This window comes from Propithecus coquereli, unplaced genomic scaffold (assembly GCF_000956105.1).
Source record: "Propithecus coquereli isolate 6110/MARCELLA unplaced genomic scaffold, Pcoq_1.0 Scaffold9, whole genome shotgun sequence".
Classification (NCBI taxonomy): domain Eukaryota; kingdom Metazoa; phylum Chordata; class Mammalia; order Primates; family Indriidae; genus Propithecus; species Propithecus coquereli.
This window is the reverse complement of record NW_012155284.1, coordinates 13,459,646-13,482,532: the sequence shown is the minus strand read 5'-3', so window position 1 is coordinate 13,482,532 and position 22,887 is coordinate 13,459,646.

Genomic DNA, 22,887 nt, shown 5'->3' with positions numbered 1-22,887 from the left:
TGTATTAAATAAAAGCACCTGTATTAAATAAAAATAAATAAAATACATATTGAGGTAGGTACTTTGAATTGACTCACAATATTGTGAACATATTCCATGAAGGTATAAAATCACGGGAGAAATGAGTTTATTAATGGAAATTAGGCTAGCTCCTAATTATTACCTGTGAATAGTGTCATCATTTGAAGTTTTTATTGCTTTTTAACACATGGCTTATCTTGATGAGAAAGTATATAGCAAAGGGTAAATGTAGCAATTTTCCTTTTACTATTCCCTCTGCTAAGCTATTATTGCTTGATGTTATTTTTCAGCAGCCTTTCATTTTTGTCCCAAATGTTTTTGCCTCTGGCTGGTTTTATTTCTTTAAAATGTACGTGTATCACTTCTCAAAATGATACACTTTGACAGGAAATCGATATTTTTTCATACTAGATTTGATGGTGTGATGGTCATAATCCTCATCTTAGACTTAGTTAATGGTGGAACACTAACCTAGATTTTATCTCAAAATATTCCTTTATAAAGAAACATACTTTTCATCCTTAACCAAATTCCGTTTTGTCACTGCCACCTACCAAACAACTCTAGCTGCACAGTGCCTGAGGTGCATGGAGACCCCTTATCTGGGATGCACATCAGCTGACTTTTTGACAGTGTGTCCTCGAAATGTCTTCTGATAGCACTTCCAAGTAGCTTATCCCATTGGTCACAGAAAAGATACTTCTGGGCTGTGTGTGTGTGTGTGTGTGTTGGCAATCTGCAAGTTTTATTTCAAGGAGAAAAGTGGTTATTTTTTTTTTCCCCCTTCTCTCTGTCCAGCGGGAACTTGGTGTACCCTCCACTAGACCCCACATTTCAGGGCTAGCACAATGAAGATCACAGTGAACAGAGCAGAAGTATACAGTACACAAGGACACCATGCTTGACTTTTGCTTTTAAAAGGTGAGCTGCTTGGGTCAAGATTTTTTCCCCCCAAATTATTTAAGACCTCCTTATGGCAAGATAGCAATGACACTCTTGAGTTGCTAGATGTATTCTGACCTGCTGCCAAGGCTTTGTCTAAGACGGCTCTTCAAATTCAGGGACCTTTTTGCACTCTTCTCTCTCTGGAGGGTGACTTGAGGGAGAAGGGGCATCAATTGTCATTCCCTTTGTTTACACTGAAGAGCAAGATTTTCCCTTTTCAGGCAAAGATCACAGAGTGGGTGAGCCTGTGAAGGATGTGGAGCTGTTTGCCACCAGCTTTGCAGATTGCCAAAATACAGCAAGCCAATCTTTCTCCCTCCTTAGTGTTTTTCTTTTCTTTTTATTTTGTCCTTCAATTAAAAAACTAATTATAATTTTTAAAAATCTTTTTTAAAAAAATTGTGCAAGAATTGTTGGTACACTTTGGAGCCATGACCAGGTTTGGGCTGTGTTTTTTGCTTTTACATATGGCATTACTCCTCCATGTATAAGTGAGAGTTAAAACCCTCTGGGGCTTTCTTTCTTAAGTGGTATCAAATGAACATGCCTAAGTGGAAAAACACCCTGACATCCTTCTCTGCCAGGGGTGGCATTTCTTGAAAAGGCTTGTCTTTGTATGTCTGAAGATATATGCAAAGACCGTTAGGGAACATAAAATGCAATCAGTTTTCCTCAGTGGTTAGATTCATAAATCCCTGAGCTATTTTTAATGACATAATCTAATCAATTGATAGCAAGCCTAATAGTGTGTCGACAGCCAGAAAGAGATGGAAAGCTAGCGGAATATCACGTGAATGTATGAGGAGCTACTAGATACTTTCTTCCTCTCTCCTTCCCATATTTAGAAATCTCTAGATATCTGGATTAGGTAAAATCCAGAAATTACTGATTAAAAAAATTTTTTGTGGCTGCCTTCCTTTCTTTAAAGAAAAATAATTTTTCTAATGGATAGCATGATAAGGAGGAGATTATTCTTACACAAACTACAGATAGTCCTTGTATCTATTTCTCAGGACCAAACTATTCTCTCAATTTACATATCTTTAGAATAGACACCAAGAAGGAATAATTTATTATAAATTGGTAGTATCGTATATTGTTACTCCTATGCCATGCCAGTAATGAAAACTTAATATTCATCTCTTGGTTGCTTTGAATTGAAATAAGATGAGGATGAGTGGAGTAAACAAGCTGAAACAGAGTGTGAAATTGCACATGATGGGAATTTTTTTTTTTTTAGCTGCTGTAGACTATACATAGGTTAATATTCCAACTAATGATGGCCTTTGGAATTTCTTCCCCCTTTTTACATTTTGGTCAGGTATCAGCGGAACTAAGTTATTATCAGGAGGGAAATTAAAACCTAAACTGTTTCTGTCTTTGGGCTAGGAATTGGTTGATGATGTACTTATGTAAATGAATGGGCTTTCTTGCTGGGAGGTGTGAAGTGCTCTGCCCAGGCGGGGGAACAGCCGCCCTGAGCCCTCCGTTTGTAGGTTTTCAGGCAGCGTGTGTGTTCTGCTACGTTTTGTTTTCTTTGATGCCTTAAGAAAAGATGAGCGCCAGGCATAGTGGTGCTGCTTGGCTGACCAGCTGTGCCCTAGTTTTTCACCGTCCCAATCAGCAGCTGCCTTTTACAGAGGTGTCTGTCACTGCTGATTTACTTAGCCACTTTGACCTTATAGTTGCTTCAGAAGGGGCTTGACCCGAAGCCACTGCCGATAAGCCATTTACTGGTCTCCTGGAATGCCACAGCCAGCGGTTTGAAGAAGAGAAATCAGGGCTCTCACGATTTCCTGTCTAATAGCGAGAGTTTCACCGCCTGGATAAATGCATTAGGTGTGGGAGCCCACTTGCTGCTCCTCTCCCACTGAACTGCAAGCATCCGTGATCTCCGAAGTTGCTGGAGTGAATAACTAAGCGGGACCAGCTGACTCTGGGCTCCAATCAGCTAGAGCGTGATGTAAGTGTTTAGCAGCTGCGGGGCTCTGAATTAGCGTGCCGAAGTAGAGGTAGTACAGCATGGCTAGACTGTTGTGAGAGGCTCAGAGAAAGCAGAGGGTGAGATGGATGAGTCCAGCATTCTAAGACGAAGAGGGCTCCAGGTAGGAGATTGCTCCATTCTTGACATGTAACATTGTCAGTGGCCAGCCATTGAGGATTTCAAAGTTCCCTTGTCATTCCTTTACTGGGCATGAATATGTGCACATTTCTTAGTATCTACATGGCAACGTGATATGCTGAGTTTCTAGTTACAGGTATGACACGTCGCAGGGTTCAATGAGGAAGGTTCTTTTGTCAGAGACAATAGATATGACTTTTAGTTTGATACTTCGGTGGTTTGTTTTCCTGCTGGTTGTTCAAGAATAGTTAAATCGTGGCTGGCAGTGACAGCTGATGAGACGATTTGGCATTTTGTCAAGTGTCTGGGAAGTCTGTGGAGGGTAGCAACTCCCTTCAGTTCTGGGAACATAGGACTCAGTTTTGTGTTGGGATCAATCTCTGCCCGGCAGCATCTGTCCGATCGCCTTGCAGTTGTGTGCAGCTGCTGGGAGTTTTCCCCGACAGTAAAATGAAAGTTTTTGCTGGCAGCTTAATCAAAGTTCTCTGTAATTTGTTTATGTTGAGATGGGAAAAGATACGTATCTTACTGCCTTGCTTTTTTGTGCCCAAGTTTCTTTAATTAAATTACTCTGACTTCAGTGTACAAATGCATTCTGAGTTAAAACTTGGCAAATCAAAAAACTTGAGAAAAACATCTGCTTGGCAGTTTGTAAGTTTAAGGAAGCCAAAACATAAGTATGTTCAAAATTAGTATGTTTAACTCGTTGATAACTCTTTTTCCTGTACATGTGACACTTTTCTTTGTAAAAGAATCTAATCATTAGCCATTGTTAAACTCTTCATTCATTATTTTTGAATTAAAAAATGCATGCTTGAGAATACAGAATATATGGCACATTTAGAAATGCTTCCTTAATGTTCTTTGAATCACAGCTGGTCTTATCTGCTTTCTGTTTTAAGTATCAATTACTAATACTAATATTATTTATATTACTGTAATATTATAGGCAAACTAATTATTTGCAGGTAAACAAAAAGGGATTAAAGAAGTTGGGGTTACATGTCATCTATTGTTCTAAGCCTAAGTAAACAGACTACCTCCTTAATGAATTTCAGTGTGGTCATTGTTTTTGAATGTACAGTGTGGTTAGTCACTGCTGTGGATTTCCTTTTCTTTGTTTTCATCACCTCTGTAAAGTTCTGGTAATGCACAGCTGTTTGTGTCCACATCCTCTTTGGCGTCCCTGGTTAAATATGGAAAAGCTCTTTGTTAAAAAGATGATAAATCCTATTAAACTCCTAATAGCTCAGATCATTAGTAAATTGATAGTAATTCTGCTGAGAGTTTTCTCTCTTCTTTAATTCATTTTAGATAATTTTTAAATGTATTTTTGAGAAGAAATTCCTTTTTGTGTGGTTTTTCATTTCTGTGACATATATGGATCACAACTTCAGAGGAGATGGTTGATATATATGTTGCTTTTGAGGGACATGGATTTCATGGACCTTTTAATTTTAGAAATAAAGGAATCATTTTGGTTATTTAAAATAATGGGCTATTTTCTATTTAAAAGATTTGCAGCAGAACAAACGAATACTTGTTAATATAGAATTAGAATGCTAGATCTTTATTGTACTTAACGTACTTTTACTATACCCACCATCATCTATATAATGGATTAAAAATGTCTGCTTTCTATTATGAATGGGATAAAGTCTCCACGCTGTGAGAAATAACAACACAAAAGTGCTTAAAAGTTCTGCCACTTTATAGTTACAACTCTACTCTGGCTTTTTAAAGCCTGTTTTGTTTGCACTCCTGTTGTATTTAACATTTTAAAAAAAGACATTACAAATATAGAGTAGCTGTTTTAAGAAATTCTAAGGAAACTATTTACAAAATACAAAATTTAAGTATGTATTTGTATTGTAACAGATGTCACTGTAGAGTTCCTCAGAGTAACGCCACCTAGTGAATTTAAGAATTAATTTACAAATATAGCTATGTGGAATATTTCAACATGCAAATGAAGTACACCCTAAGTCTGAAACCTGCGCTTTTGTGTGCCTGGCTCCAGCCCTGTGTTGCTAGGTAATCCTGCGCAAGCCACGCAGCATGTTGGTATCTTTGTGGTCTGTAAAATATGCGCTGCAATATATGACTTTTGAGTATATTATATAAGTAGATAGATATAATTGAGTTTTTAAAAGTTAAAGGTCATATAATAAATATACTAGCATGTAGTAGGTACTCAATAAAAATTATATTGTTGAAAATCAAGGGATGATTTCTATTCTTTTAACATTCTGCATCACTGCTAATAAAATGAAATCCTTATATTTATGCTTCATGTTTGTTTAAATTTGTCTTTAAGTTAGAACATTTAAGCTAGTAAACATTATTTACAGGGATCATTATACCAGGCTAATATAGGGGATTTTATATGGTAAGAATAAAAGTCTGTACACTGGATAGATGCGTAATGTGTGGGAGTAACCAGCTCATTAAATAACTTAAAACCTAGTGTCAAAAATCTGGAGTATACACTATTCTAATTCCCTAAAATCTAATTTTTACAATAATGCAGTATGTGTTTAGAATCTATTTTAAAAATTTCGGTAACTCTAGCTGTTAAAACACAGGACTACTAGTGGTGTTTTTTAAAATTTGGACTTTGAAAAATTATTTTTAGTCAGAACGTATAATTTCTCAAAGCGTGACAACCTCATAAAATGGCAGCACAACTGAGTTGTTCATCTTAAGTGACTGCACTTTTCCGTCTTTTCTATGGACTGTGTTAATATTTCCAGTACTACTGATAACGCTTCAATCACTGCCTTTGAAATAAGAATGAGAGAAAGAGGCCCCGATGGCTTCCACTGTTAGAAATCCAGGAAACTTTACAGATTGCATCTCAAAACAGGGAATTCTGACGGATGGATGGGCTTGGGCAGACCTTGGACTTGGGGCAATTTGAATTTCTCGACAGGTCTAATTCGTCAAAGGATAACTGGCTCCTTCCGGGCCTACTATCCCTTGTATGTGGATCATATTTTTTAACTGTCAGGGAAATTAATTGTTTCAGTGATTTCTGTTATATGTTTTCCTGATATTTGTTTTAATGAAAGTGTCCCTATCCCTAATGTGATAGATTCCAAGGCTGGAGAACAATGAACTGCAGGCATCATTAAGGCAGGCACAAGTCACCAAAAGAGAGAGGGCCATCCCAGAGATTCCTTTCTGGTGCTTTTCTCTGCCTGGCATCATTATCTCTGACCCTCCTCTCCAATTAAGTATGACAATTTCAGTCTGCTTCCAGACTCTCTCATGCAGCTAGAATGTGAAAATAAATTTTTCCCTAAATTACTATATGACACAATTAAACAACAAAAATAACTAAATATTTATAATTTAGACTTCTAGATTTGTGAATGTGTTTAGGTTTTTTGTTTTGTCTGCTGCTTTTTCTCCTATACCTGACCTCACCCCTTCCCCTAGCCTTATTTAAAACAACAAAAATCTAACATTCTTACCTTGACCTAGGCTATTTCCCACTGGCCTTGGTCTGGAATTCAATTTTAGAAAGCAAAGAAGCAGATGGCCTCTTAGTTATGACTGGGTATCAAACTACCTCTATTCCAAGGTGCTTGAACGAATTCAAGTCCTGATGTCTCAATGTTTCTTCTGTGTCAACTTTATTGTGACTATGGATATGTTTACACTTGACCTGAAATTTAATAGTAGGATCATTATGTGGGAACATTACTCTGTATTCATTTGAAGACTCTGGGTGTTTATAGGGAAGAAGTCTAGTTGGAGGATTATAATTGAAACACCTATGATAATATAAATTCCCTTTTGGGATAAGATTCTTTTGTTCTTCAGCAGTTCCAGAAAGACATAAGGACTTCTTCAGGACAGGAAGGATGAAGATGGCGAATGAACTTTTGGTCATTGTGGGTACTTAATTTTTTATTTGATAAATCAGGGTTCTTTTCTGCGTGGTGTCTCTTATCCATGGGAGGAGTCCAGTTTCTGCCTCTGAGATAGAGATAATGCTGTAATTTCGGTTTCCTGATCCACAGAGGATAAGGATAGTATGCCCTCAAAAATTTTACGTTCAGAAAAATTTTTATTTTGTCCTCTAACAATTGTTTTTAACAGTGTAAAATAAGCAAATTTGGTTACTGGCTCCTCCTTGGCACCTTCTGACTCTCTGGTGTAATTGCTAATAAACCAGAATGTTGTCATCTCTGTATTTCTGCCAATGAAATAATAATTTTCCAGTTCATCCTGGTTCCCACCTTTGATTTCTCCATCTCTTGCCCACTGTGTATTGTATCATAAAAATACGTGTAGAGCCTAGGCTTACCCTCTTTCACACCTGGATTGCAAAACATGTGGTATTCCTGTGTCTAGGCTCTTCTTCAATCCATCATGCTTCTCAGCCCAGACCCTGTATCACTCACCTGTTTTAAAATCCCCATGTGACTTTCCCATGTGACCTACCCCAGGATAGAGTGAAAACACACACTGCTCTCTAATTTAGCGACAGTCTGTCTTTCTTTCTGGTCTCATCTCTAAACCTTTGCCTTCCTAAACCTCCTCTCTAAATCTTTGCCTTTCATCACCTCCTCTCCCAGCATGTTTTGGGATTTCCAAACTTCATACATCCCCTTTATCTATAATATCCTTTCTTTCTTTTGCTCAAATTCTTCCTGCTTATCCAGGGACCAAAGTCAATTCTAATGCTTTCATTAAATTTTTTATATTTACTGCATTCCACTCTGAACTCTATAATAGTCGTCTATTTTATTTATTTGCACACCTAATCCTAAAACATACATTATTTCAAACGTATTATTTAAAATTATTTCATTTATGAGTATCTTAAACTGAAACTATAAACCTGTTGACGATTAGTGGTTTTAGAAGTGGATATGTGTTCAGGGATCTTGAATAGCTCTGTAACTTGTGTAAAGTTTCTTAACCACTCTGAATGCCCATATTCACATCTGTAAAACAGAGATAATAAATGAAGTGTTTAAAGATTGAAGGGGATTGTAAATCTTTTAGCGTGGTGTCTGACACTTAGTACTCAGTTAACCTTAGCTCTCTTCCCCCATCACCACGAAGCCTTGCATAGTGCAATTTAAAATAATTACACGTGGGTATCAGGCAGGGACCAGGGAATACAAAAAGATGGCATGCATGAATCGAATAACTTGAGTTTAGTAAGGAGATTGTTTAAAAGATGTGGGCAGCTTGGGAAAGTTTAAGGGATGGTGCAGTCCCAGGTGCCAGAAGCAACAGGGAGCTATTACTATTACTAGGCCTGAAAGGGGAAGGGAGGGAACAGTTACAGAACCTGGAGACAGAAGGCATGAGATGGCAGCAGTGACCTTAAGTAAAGAGGCACAGCGAGCCATGTTCACAGGGAGGTGCCAGGGGGATATCTCAATCTTATCCTCTGTCCTTCTAATCACTTGCTGTGCTCCCTATTAGCAGAACCAAACTAGATGTCAGAGGACAAGGGAGCCCCCCATGGATGTTGTCCATGCAGTTCGGACTCCGGGGCCCAGTATGGGGTGGAGAGTAGATCTGGATGGGCAAATGAAGTACACCCACTGTGGCTTATCATGGACGTGTGTTGAGCTGCCCCTTGCTCTTAGCATTTCTCCACCCGAAGCCAGTATTGAAGTTTTCATAGCGTACATCATCGGGACCTGAACTACTGAGTTCCAGCATTTGAACAGATTCAAAGCTGCTTTTTGTGAAAATGTATGCCCTGCACCGCCGCCCCCCCGCCCAGCCTTTGCCTACTGTTGTGTAAGATGACATAGACTCTCCAATCAGGCTGTTCATCCTCATGGGAAAATGTTAGTTCATGCCCTTCCACTTTAGTGTCTGAAGCACATGGCTCTCCTTTGAATCAATAATGCAGGATACCTGCTGCAGGTCCTGCAAGCAGTCTCAATTTTAAATTGCTCTGCTCTGCAGATCCTGTGAAAGCTTGGCTCAGAGAAGTGATATGTGAGAGGAATAGCCCAAGAGACCTCTTACCATTTATCTCCCGGATTCCCCGAGGTCTGCCCTGTAGCAGGTCCTATCACGCAAATGCAGTGCTCCTACACTGCCAGGCTCTGCTCCTCTCGAAACCCCTTTACAGAATTACAACTTCACATTATGTCCTTGGCTTTTATTGAGGGTTGCTAAAAGAAATGACTGTGAGAAAACATCTTTGCGCTTTTTGTAAAACTCCCCTTGAAGCCCCATGCATTATATTGTGCCCTGTCTCTTATATGAGGCCCACATGATAAATTAGCTTAGAATTCGGCACCGAAAATGTTTCTCCCTCCCTAGTTTCTTTTAATCAGATGAGAACTGTGACCTATCCTGTGTCTTTCCATTTTTGCCTTAGCCACCCAGAACTGAGTTTTATGCTCAATTGTGATAGCTTTCTAGATAAAATTAGCCACCACTTCATTGTTAATCTCATGGCTCCTTCTTTCTAGAGTTGTGTGGTTTTATTTATTATATCTTTTGAAAATCTCAAGTTCTCTCAAAAGATTTCTTAAAGTAGATAAGACGTAAAACTTTTGATATTGCTGCATTTAAAACAATGAAATTATTTAAAAGAATGACAGAAGACAAAAGGAGACTAACAGGCCAGCTAATCAATAAACCAGGTAAACTATAAAAATTGAGAATTACATGAACTTAGATCAATATGCATTCAGCAACCAATCGTTTTATTGTTGGCACCAGAGTCTAACTAAATCAAATAGAGTGTTCGAATTTACTTGAAACTCACATTTCAAATAAATTATGAGTAACAATAGAGCTTTCTAAAATGTCTTAGAAATCACATCTTTTTTGGAAGCAACCGAAAACATGGACATTGGCAGATAACTTAGGAGATACACATGTTAAAGGACAGCATTGCCCTTAACATCATGCTTTTGACACACATTTAATGATATGGGGAAAAGCTGACGATAAATAATGTCAAGTGGAAAAAAACAGGTTACTAACTGTATATATAATGTATGTACAATTCTTTTAAAATATGTGCCATACGTAGATAAATACACATACGCACATATGTGTGAGCAGGGTGAGAGAGAGAGTGTGTGTATACTGTAGCCCAGTTGGGATGGAAGGAAAGAACACCCATGAGTTTTAGAGCCTTCAGGGTCGTCTCTGTCACTTTACCGTATGACGTTGGCCAGACTATTCCTCACCAAGAAAATACTAGCCCTTACTTGCAGAGTTGGTGAGAGTAAATTAAAATTAGGTATAAAAGGCCTCAAAAATATTCATCATAACTTACATTTATTGATAAGCCATACTCTTCATTATTTTCATTTACAAGAAGAAAATGCACCAAAATGTTAATTCTTGGTGGGGTCATAAGAATTTGTTTGAAACATTTAACAGTAAGCATATATTACTTTATAATCAGTCCAGAAAGTGGATTGAGGGACCTATTTTTAATTTTTTTTCTTCATTGTCTAAGAAAAACCTTTATAACTGCAGTCCCCAACCCCTGGGCTGTAGGTCAGTACCGGTCCGCGGTCTGTTGGGAACCAGGCCGCACAGCTGGAGGTGAGCGGCAGAGGAGCAGGCCAAGCCTCGTCTGTATTCACAGCCGCTCCCCATCACTCCCGTCACCACATAAGCTCCACCTCCTGTCAGGTCAGCGGTGGCATTAGATTCTCACAGGAGCATGGACCCTATGGTAAACTGTGCATGTAAGGGATCTAGCTTGTCCTTATGAAAATCTAATGCCACCGCTGATCTGACAGGAGGTGGAGCTTACGTGACGATGCTAGCGCTGGGAAGCGGCTGCAAATACAGACTATCTTTAGCAGAGAGTTTTGATTGCACAATGAATGCAATGCACTTGAATCATCTGGAACCCCCCCCTCCCCTGCTGGTCCATGGAAAAATTGTCTTCCATGAAACTGGTCCCTCGTGCCAAAATGGTTGGGGACCACTGCTTTATAATACTCAGCACCATCAATGAAAGGTCCTTAAAGACTATATTTTGTGCAGTTTTTTGGGATTTAGAAAGGTCAATCAACTTTAATGTGATATATGTCTCCAAACCTTAGGACAGTGGTTCAATTGCAGCTCGCTGCCCTTTTGAACCACCTGGAGAGCTTTCTTAAAGCCTACAGTGTAAATACCACTCACATCCATTTAATTAGCATCTGTCAGTAGTGTGCAGCCCAAGTTGAAACCCACTGCTCGTAGGGTATTAAGTCATGGAACATACAACTTCTGTATCTCCAAATGCAAGGTTTGAAAACCTTTAAATCACGTAACAGAGCTTTGGCCTCCTTTCTTCCAGTGAGACTTGGGGATTTTTTTTTTTTTTTTTTCAATGGAGAGCAAGGTGGAAGGTAGATGTATTCACTGTATGTGTTTCTTGAATTCCCAGTGAACAGCAGTGATGGTAATGAGAGAGCTCAAACCATTAACAACCCCACCTTGTGGGGGGCAATTATTGCAGTAGGGTAGCTGGAGGCAGCTCTAGACCATTACTGAAAGACCCATGGCACTGATGGTGTCCAGGTGCAGTTTTACACTTTTTAAATTGCTGGCTCATACTCCATGGTTTACATCAGGAAACACCTCAAGGGCATAGTAAGACAGTTGCTTTGTCCCTTGAAGCATTCTCCTAATGCTAGCGATAACAAATGCTTGTGATATAGAGTGAAACCCTTATCATAGATATTCTTCAGTAACATTCGTGTTTCAGTTCTCAAAACATTGGCTGTTTTAGTTAGACTGTGAATGCGTGTGCTTTTGATCAGGCAGTCAAGGGCAGAATCTCATTCTTTGCTTTTCTTTCAACAAATGTTTAATAATAATAGCATATATTCAACAGATTTGTGTCTGAATTGTGTGTCGTACAAATTTACACTATTGTACTTTTATCTCAGGCTCTAGCAGTGCAAAAATGAGTAGAATACGATACTCATGAAAAGTTTATAATATGGTGGGGGAGACAGACAGCAATTTCTGAAACAGCAAGTGCTGCAACCCTTGTCAGTCAAGATGCAGGGGCCGTGGGGATGGTACCCAGCTCTGCTGAAGGAGGCCGGGAAGGCTGTATGAAGGTGGAGATATTTCTGCGGGATGGTGAAGAATGAACAGGTACTGATTAGGCAAGAAGGGCATTCCAGGTAGGGGAAACAACAGTGTGTGCTAGGTGTGGTGGCTAGACAGGGTGCACCCTTTTCAAGGAATTGCAAATTGTACATGTGAGAAGCAGGAAGTGATGAACAGAGTTCCAAGAATGATGCCGTATTGAGCAATTTGGACTTCATAATCTAGGAAGTCACTGAAAGATTTTAAGTAGGGCATAGAAATATTTTACCAACTGTGAACTATTCCATCAACTGTTAATAAAGAGTGGTTGGTAAAAGGCCAGAAATATAAGCAGAATAAACAGCTAGGAAGTTAGAAGTGAGGAAGTGAGAGATGATGCCACTTGACCAAGACAGTGGAAATAGAGAAAAGGCAATTGAAGGTAGAATTAACAGGAGAAGGTAAAATCAGCAGGACATGGTGACCTGTTGACGGTTGGGAAAGGAGAGGTGGGAGAAGCTGGAGGTGACTCCCAAGTGTCAGGAATTAGAGACTAGAAACAAATAAGAGCAAGAAATAAATGTGATTTGGATGGTGAGAAAAGGATTGGTTGGTTCTGTGAATCTTGAGTTTGAAGGACCTGTGGGAGCCATCTTGGTACATATGTTCAGTAAGCAGTTGGATATGTGGTTTCAGACTTCCAAAGAGAGGTCGATTCTGGATAGAAAGTCTGAAGCCATCAGCTTTAATAATCAATTGAGCTATACTATAAATAAGAAGAGAACACAATTTCTCCCAGACTAATAGATTTCCACTAGAATAGTTTTCAAGAATTATACCATAATGTGTATTTTAACACTTACTTTGCAGGAATGGTTAAAATTACATAGTGTGCAGTAGTAGTTTTATGGTTTAGTGTCAGGTCTTGAAAATAATGTATCCAATTTTGAAGATGTGTATTTGCTTTTTTTTTTTTGCAAATTGCTTCCAACTTTGACAACTTGCCTACAAGTCTCATTCCAATACAATTTTGAAAAGGCAGAATGAAATATCTCAAACTAGAGGCTGTAATGGAAAAAGCAATTCATTCTTAAATGAAGATGATGAGGTGGTACTGTATTGCTTGAAACAGTGAGTGAATTTAAAACCTGAGTGAGATTACATCAAATTCAGCCAAGATTTTTGTTCCATTTGAATGGAATATCATAATTGAAAATAAGGGGGTTCAACTAAGAAAGACCTGACATATACAATTTTATCAGTTTTCTTACACTCTGTTTTCAGTTTCTTTGTGTATATATGTATGTGTGCGCTAAACCATTAAATCATACTGATAATTTTAAAAACCGACCCTTTTTTGGACAACAAATGAGGATATGGGCTTAATTTTATTAGCAATACTTTCTTTCTGAGTTCCTGCCTTGCCTAGCAGTTTAGGATGTTGAACATGCAAATCCTCACGAAAATGGTAGGGAGTCAGAGGTAGTATCTATCACAATGAGCTCAAAATGATTGTAGAAAACATTAAATATTTTCTATTGGATTTTTTTTTTTAGCCTCATGCTCAAATTTAGAAGCTAGGTGTGGAAATATTTCATTTTATATGATTTTTATCTTAATATTTTTCATGATAAGATAATGATAGTTTTATATTTTCTAATTACCCATTCTCTCAATTTTAGCATTGTTGTGAAGGTAAAGATTGAATAATACCATTGATTTGACTAATTTATACTTTTTCATTAAACTTTATTCCTAGTATAGATTGTTAAACTCACAGATTCATTTTCCATGATCTGTTCAGCAAACTAAGAGATGTTATGGTGAATATGAATCAAATTTGGATAATGTGATAGATTCTGTTCTCTTAATTTTTCACTTCCCTGTATTAGAAGTACACATTCACTCCCTCGCCCCAGCCTCATGGTGGGCAGAGATACTGCCCCCGCCCACCCCATGCCACTGCTGCTTGACTTTGGGCTCAGCCAAAGTGGCTTTTAATTGTCCAGTGAGCTGTTAGTGGATGTATCATGAACAGAGGCTGCAAACATGCTTGTGCACTTTCACAAAGTCTTGGGCTTTGTTGATCTACCTTGAGAAGAACATGCCCAGGATAGCCACTGCCCATTTAGCCTGCATCCCAGAACAAAACCCTGTGCAGCCGACCTATGTAGACCTGTAGCCTGGAGTAGACCAACAAACTCATAATCTACCTGCAGACTTCCAGGTGTGAGGGTGTTTATTGTTATAAGCCACTAAGCTTTGTGGGAGGTTGTTATTCAGCGTTATGATGACAAAGATGACTAATACAGGGGGCAAGCTTATGTTGTGGTTAAGAGCAGTGGCATTGAACTCTCCTAGACTTCTCTTCGAATGTTGGTCCACCGCTTACTGGCCTTATTTTCTTGGACGTGCTGCTCTCTTCTAAACTTTAGTTTTGCCATCAGTAAGATATATTACTCACCTCCCAGGAATGTTGTAAAAATAAATAAGGTATGTGCATGTAAATTACTTTGAACAGTGTCAAGCAGATAGTAAGACTGTCATAAACTCATAATAAGTTGTGGTTACTATTACTGTTGTGTTTGTAGACCCCTGAGCCTGTCTCCTCCTCTGCTTCCTTTGAATCATGTAGCTTTGCCATATCCTAGCTATGTTACTCTGGAGCAGGTTCAAACTTTTCTGAGGCTTAGTTTTCTTTGGCAAGATTATTATGACTATACCAAGGGTAGGCAAATATCTAACTATTTTAGTTAAGGCTGCTATAATAAAATGACATAGACTGGGTGGTGTGAACAGCAGTTCTGGAAGCCGGAAAGTCCAAGATCAGGGTGCCAGCAGATTTGTTTTCTGGGAAGGGCTCTCTTCCTGGTTTGCAGATGGCTGCCTTCTCTCTATATGGTAGAGAGATCTCAGGTCTCTTCCTATTTTAATAAAGGCATTAATCCCATCATGAGGGCCCCACCTTTATGACCTAATCACCTCCCAAAGGCCCCCTCTCTAAATACCATCACATTGAGGATATATAAACTTTGAGGGTAGCGAGAGGTATACAAACATTCAGACCACAGCACTGACCCTGGCTAAGTGAGTGAGTACTTAGTAACAATAGCTTTATTATTATGTTCACTATCCATGTGTTCCTTCATTCCTTCACTTATTCATTTCATTGAGCTCTGTTCTCCATTCCTAATTCTTGGGTTTCTGAAATGAGCTAAATCATAACAGCTTGTACTTTTGACTTACCCCTAGGTTTCTAGCAATCCTGTTTTCATTAAAAGGAAAGAAGACAGACTGTGGGTGGCAGAAATTGACAGAACAAAAATGCTGCAATTGAGAAGGGATAGTATATTGACACGGTCGTTCAAATATGTAGTACTTGTGTATTTACTATCCTTTTACTCTTGCGGGAATTAAAAAAGTAACTTCTTAGAAGTAAGGGGATTTATAAAGGGCAAGGAGTAGCTAAGGTAGAGTCAGGAAAGGCTTTTGATTTAAGGATTGCAAAATGCTAAGTAGGAGAGATCAGCTTTAGAGTGCATGGTGATTGGGGTGGGGTGGAATCACAGGTGGGCTCACATGTATAACGTGTCTGTTAATCAAGGTAGTGGAGGTGGCATCTAAAATGCTTTTGTTTTAAATGGACAAAATTTGCCAAACTCACCGTTTTACCTGCTGGAAAAATGTTTTTATGTATTGGCTTTCTGTCTTCCGATTCTCGTGTGTTCTTTCCTTTTTTTTTTTTTTTTTTACAAGTACTGTTGTGCACTGCCTTATCTATTTCATTTCCACGTGAGGGTTCACTGACCACATTACTGACCACCATCAGCACCTGGTATTTTATGCTTCCTCTCCAGAACTTGTTCCATAGAAAACCTGTGTCCTCAACAAATTTGCTTTGAAATTATTTTCATCTTTATCAGCTGGAATAGGTTTAGAGATCCTAGATATTAACTTCTGTATGCCACTTTCTCTAGAAGCTAATTGACTGATTTTGGGTGGAGGAAAGATGAGAGTCTATACATTTGGCCAATTTCACAGAGCTTACCTTGCAAGTTATTGAAATGCAAATATAGACTAGCTTAGAGACTCCAAGATTTCACACATTCAGTTTTTTTGTTTTCTTTTGAAAAATAAGCATTCAGAATTCCTGCACATTCTATTATTCATGTGCTTTATATTTAGGTTCCACTTGTATGTCTAGATAGATCTTACCGCCATTAATTAAAATTTCATGAATGAAACTTTGCATCTCTAATGCCAACACTAACCTAGGCAACTTTAACCAATCAAAATAATTTGAAATACAGCCCTTAAATGAGCTCCTGTGTGTGTCTGTGTACATGCCTTTCCTTACACACCTATGCTGTTACCTTATCTATAACTCTTCCTCATTTAAATCTACTCCGTGTAGAATGGGTAAGAATTCAAAATCTCTTTATGCTGTTTTGCCTCAGAAAAACCTGAATCTTTAAATGTGGTGTTCAAAAGGCTTCCGTGAGATAAAGAACTGATGTCAAAGCACTTTTTCTTTGATAGTTGTCACATGAGTGGTCCTGAAACAGAGCACTGTTTCCTGTGCTGTCCCTTCACTTGTATTTTCAAGTCATCCCCCACTTTTCATTTGTCAAGTACTTTAAATAGAATATTATGTGTCAGCAAGACAGTTGCTCTGTCATTCGATCTGCTCTGCAAGTTAGCCTTCTTGAACAGGTAATGCCTTTAGAGTCCTTTTTCCCCTAAGCTGTGGTCACTGCACCTATAACAGAGGGGAGAATGATTTTCTTCACCAGATCCAGAGCTCCCCCTGCCGAGTCTCCTGCCTGACGCCGTGAGTGCTAGCACTAATGTTTTCTGATAAAGCCTTTGATATGTGACAAGGCTCGCTATCTGTCCAGCATTATGTTTAGAAGAAGGAACATAGACTTAAGTGAAATTCTTTGTGAAGCCTTGTGTCCCCATAGAAGAATGTCGATGATGGTTTGAATTGAGCTGTCTGTCACTTTCTGGGAGCCATATCAAAAGTGATATTGAAGGTTCTGCAGTTTCCAGGTAGGGTCAATTGTTCTGAGAAAATAACAAGTGTCCATGGGAATTTTGATACGTGGGTCAGGATATATCAGTGCCTGTGCCTAGAGCACAAACGGATTGCACAAATTGCTGTGCTTGGACCCGCTTTCCTGATTTCATGATTTATCTCAGTTTTTAGCATGCCCCTCTTCAGGTTTGTTAAAATGGCTATGCAGGGGTGGATGCTGGTGGTGAACAGTGGCTGAGTCATTTCCTGCCTCCTCAGGCTAGGAGGGTGTCTTTCATTATGATAGCCTTCCCTTCTTGATCAGATGCTTTCCTTAAGTTGTTCTAAACTGAAAACTGAAGTCTGGCATTCATCTTTAACAGCTGGTCCAAGTCAGTTGTGTGTGTGTTGTTGTTGCAGGGTGAGGAGGATGTTCATTGTTACAGGCTCTGAGTTTCTGCTTTCCACAATTCCCGCTACCCCTGGGTTTTTTAAGTTATGGGCTCCTGTGACTTCAGACACACACTTTTGTAATGTTCTTTCCATCTGCATTAAAGAGAGCAATTACTTTGGATGCAGTATAAGGATGTTGATTTGATATGAGCACCTTTGGATTTTATATCTCTTTGCTGAAAACAGCTGCATTCTTCCTAGCACCTGCATCTCTTCCTGGTATTGTGGTCTGTGGGAAATGTTTTAGCTGATCATCATTGGACCAGTCTCATGGGAATGTTCATTCACTCACCCAACAGATACATACTGTGCATACTGTGCACCAGGTTGGGGAAACAAGGGCAGATAAGACCCAATTCCTATAGTCTTCTGGGAGCTTATGGCCAAAAGGGGGGAAGGCAGACTAGGAACTAGGTGACTAAATGCAGAGTAAGTGTTATGACAGTTAGCCTGCCACATGGCAGGTGCTCAATCAATGGATGTGTAGATAGGTATATGGGATGCTGTGGTACCTAAGCAATGGGGTTATCAGAAGCATGGCATCAATGGTGGAGGTTGGTGATTGATTTTTGTTCTGCTCATGTTAAATTTGGGGTCCCTTTGGGAAATTCAAGGGGAGGTATCAATAGACAAGAAGGATATATATGAGCTTGGAGAAATGTGGACAAAAATAGTCTGGAGATAAAGCTCTAGGTGGCATCATATGGGTGCCAAATGGAGACATGGGAGTGGATGAGATTGCCCAGGGAATGTGTGAGGCACAAGAAGAAAGGAGGACCTAGGAAGCAACACTGATCCATCACAGCCACTCATCTTTAGGGAGACTTTAAGATTAGTGAGCCAAATGAATAGATAAAAAGGGAGACATTTATTTATTGGACAATATGTATTTGGTCCTCCCTCTTTGCTGGGACTTCAAAGACGCTCTTGAAAATCACATCCTATGTAATATTTATAAGCATAACATTTATTGAACTTCTAAGTGCCAGGCGCCATTCTAAGTGCTTTACATGTGTCAGCTCATTTCATTTCTACAACAACCCGGTGGGGAAGCTACTGTTACCCTCAGTTTTTAGAGGAAGAAATTGGTGGAGTTATGCAACCTTTAGTTAATTCATGGAATTAGTAAGTGACAGAGCCTGGCTTCAAACCTAGATGCCTGGATTCAAATCAAGGTGGTTTGGCCTCACTTTTAATGGTCTTATGGTTTTTTTTTTTTTTTTTAACCTCTTGAGGTAGGCCAGACACTGGCCCAACTTATAATTATCATCTATTGTGACAAGTTCAGTAGAAGTTGTATCCAGGATAACATGGAAGCCCAGAGATGGGTGGTAGCGTGTCTTTGTGAAGGTGGTTAGCTGGACAGAAAAGTAGTAATAAGCTCCACGTATCCATACTTCTCCAGTGGCCTTAAGGAGCTAAAACTATGTTGTGGTTTTTTCAGCTGTAGATTTAGAGGGGCATGTCAGTTTTGGATATTTTTTCCATGAAAAGCAGGATAAAATAATGTTCATTGTAGTAAGAAGTAGGTTGTCTTAGTCTTAACAACCTTAGAAGTAGGTTGCTAGAAATGAATGACTTACGTCCTAGAGAAAACCGAGCTAATCCAAAATTGTAAATTATAAAGTATGTACTTAGAAGAGGTATGAAATTTCTGGGACATTCTCTTGAAGTCTTGGAAGGATTTCAGGAACTAGTTTATATATGGAGAGTCAGGCTGGCAAACAGGAGAAATGAATAAACCAAAAAATAAAATTTTAGCTGCTATCTAAGTTAATTTTAGTTCTTGGAAGGTAGGGTGAAAGATATCCAAGGGTCTCATGGAGATAAAATGGTATCCAGGAACATTTATTAATTTTAATGTGGAAAATAATATTGAGTTAGAGCCTATAACTTTGCATGACTTAACCAAATTGAGATCTTACTGCCTTAGAAGATGTGGTTCCTTGATGCTGAAGCCCTCCGTGGCAGCTCCCTTTCCCAATGCCTTCCTTAGCGGCCCCTTATTTCCATTTGGGAAAGATGCTCTTTCTTGCTGGACGTTAATTGGGAAATACATAGCCTCAACAGTAATTGGAATCTACTTTGGGTGTATGAAGAAAGTTTGTTTTTTAGGAAGATGGCAATACCATGAAAGGTAGGGCCAAGCCATGGAAAGAAACTCAAGTCCTTAAAGACAACATAAGGCTACTGGATCAAACTTTACCTGAAGCAAACCTCTCACTGGGCATTTTAGGTACTCCAGTGGGTAAGTTCTTTATATTAAGTCACTGTGATTTGGGTATTTAGTTACTTGGGACAAAAGCATCCTACTATTTAGGGTTTTAATTTTTTTACTATTTGCTTAAGATAGAGATTTTTCCTTTTGAATATTCAGAAATTCTATTTTGGTGTTAAAGTTTATTTAGTGTATTCCCTCCTCCCCCAAATATCTTTTTTCTTCTACGAATATTTATTTTTATTATTTTATAATGTAAATCTGTTTTATAGATGAATAATTTGCTTATGAAGGGGTTAGAAGATGTGCAAAAAGGAGATACTTAAGGCAGATTTATTTCAGTGAAATTTGTCATAAAAATATTAAAATTTTTTCTTTGAAGGATTAGTACATATATGCTTTTACTCTGCTAACCTTTTTAAAAGCAGATATTTTTTTGTTTACCAAGAATTATTAGGCATGACTTCACCAACCATCAGTTATCCTACATTACTATAACTTTTAACCTAAGTGATTCGACAGTGATAAACCAGATGAGGCAGCAAGTCAGTGCAAAGCTTTGTATCATTATTGCCTTTTATCACCTCTGCTCTAAATAACTGTTCTTATCTGTCGGCTGTTAGATGCAGTTGTATGAGAATTAGTATGTGCGGAATAGGAAATCCTGCCTAGTGATTTTGTTGTTGTTGTTTTCTATTTCTTTTCCTTCTTTTCTTCCCAGTTTTCCTCTTCTCTCCAGTGCATTTACTTTATGAAAGTTGTGCTCATGGTTTAGGATGCAATTCCATGGACGCTCTTGCGAGACCATGTGTGTGTCTGGAGCTGCAGGATTTATACGCACGGCGCAGGCAGCTGGGATGGCCGGTGTGCTCGTATCAGAAAACTGGTTCACAGATGTAGAGGTAGTTACCTTTTATGCTGCCCACTCAGCTTTTTTGCTCTTTTCGAATCATCAGTTGATACGGTGGAATTTTGTTGTGGGTTGGAGCCTCTGCAAAACAGGAAACCTGTTGGACTCAGTGAAATAATTACTCTCAGTATCCTAATTACGGATAATTGAGGGTGTCCTTGGTGTAGGTTCTTTGGGTGTCTTGGAATTGCGGTGAGGTATCACAAGCCAAGCTGGGCCTCCGTGGTCTGGAGGCTGACCCTGAAGCATTGTTGCAGAGATGATGGAGGTTCTCAGGGTTCTGTCTAGTTTTTCCTCAGTTTGTTCCCTTCTGCTTCATACCCTACTTTGAAGCTAAGGAAGCAGCAGAAACCTGAGTCCATGTCAAGTCTTCACTAAGGAAACCCCTCCGCCTGGAGGAGACCCATCTCTGTTCACTGGCTAGCACTCCCCTCATCCGCTTCCCTCTCCTGTCTGTCCTTCCCTTCTCTTTCTCCTCCCCCTTGCCTCCATCTCCAGCTCTCCTGCCCAACACCCCCCCCCTCCCCGCCTTCTCGTTCCCTGTGCTTTTTCATTCACTCTGCCCCCTCCTCTTTCAGGAGTTCACACGAACATTTTTGTGCCCAGAGAAGCAAACCAGGGTAAGGTGTTCCTTCCGCAGGTGCCCGTCACCTGGCTGAGCTATTGTCAGACTCCACGTAACTGCCTGTTCTCTCTCCACCCCGGGAGTCTGTGAACTTCTCGAGATCAAGAAAATTGTCTTGTCCCCTGTACTCTCCCCAATACATGGGTCAGACATGCGGTAAATGATCCATAAATGTTTATTTTCAAGGAGTAGGGTTACAGGTGTTTTTCAGCCATTTTATTGGGAATCTATGCTGTATTTATTTTTATAATCAGAAAGTTTAAAAAGGAATATGTGATAAGAGCTGTGTGTGAAATAAAGGAGATTGTCTCCAGGTCTGCTCCGATGTCACCGGGGTCCTTGGCAAAAAGCATATTACCTCACAGGCATGAGGCAATTATTTGTAGTGGTTGCATCAGCCAGAGTAAAGGTGATCAATTCTGGATCCGTGTCCCTGCACAGCCTCTGACTCATTGCAGAATTCCAGGTAAAGAATTTATCTGATGTGCCTCTCATGGCCTCCGTAACTTCTCCAGGGTTCAGATTTAGAGCTTTTCTTTAAAGCTTTTCTTTTGTTTCAGTCACTGAAACTCTGAGATGCTTTAGAATTAGAGAATCATAGAATTTTAAGTCCAGGAAACCTTTGATTTAATCTAGCTGAATTACTTCATCTTTCAGCTAAGAACACAGAATTTCAGAGAAATAAAATAACTGAAATTATCAAAATAGTGAATATCAGAATCAATGTGTTTTCGTTCACAGTTGTCAAACATTCTTTCGTCTGTTCTTTCTCTCTACATATAGCTGATGCTTGAGTTCTGCGTGGCCACACTGAACTACAGATTGAGCAACCCTAATCTGAAAATCCAAAATCTGATACTTTTTAGTGCCAAATGATACCACCAGTGGAAAATGACATACCAGACTTCACGTGATGGGTCATAGTAAAACTGTCAAAACTTTGTTTCATGTACAAAAGTATTAAAAATACTGTATAAAGTTATCTTCAGGCTATGTGTATAAGGTATATACAAAACACAAATGAATTTCATATTTGGACTTGGGTCTCATCCCCAAGATAACTCATTATGTATATATGTAAATATTCCAAACTCCCCCGAAATTCTTGTTCTAAGCATTTTGGGGAAAGCATACTCAACCTGTATTACTTTTCAAATAAGAAATTAGTTCTTGTCTAACAGAAATGACCCCATTTCAGAAAGTTCATTAATATTTTTCAGTGAGTCTTCTGATTTAACTTGGTAAATTGCAAAATCTTGCCACAAGTTGTTTCCACCCCTCATTTTCTAGAATTTGAATTCATGTGGATTTCTTAAGTGTTTAATTGTATATTTTAGGAGAATGAAACAAAACTAAAATGTTCTCAGGACTAGACACTTAAGATACATATGTAAAACCCACTAGGGGCACGATAGGGATTGGTGGAGCCTGTGACCAAACTAGAGAGTGTATGTCCTGCCTAAAGGCATTAAAATTCCATTTTTATTTGGAAACATTAAGCCCAACAAAACGTATTTAGACTGGAACTAACCTT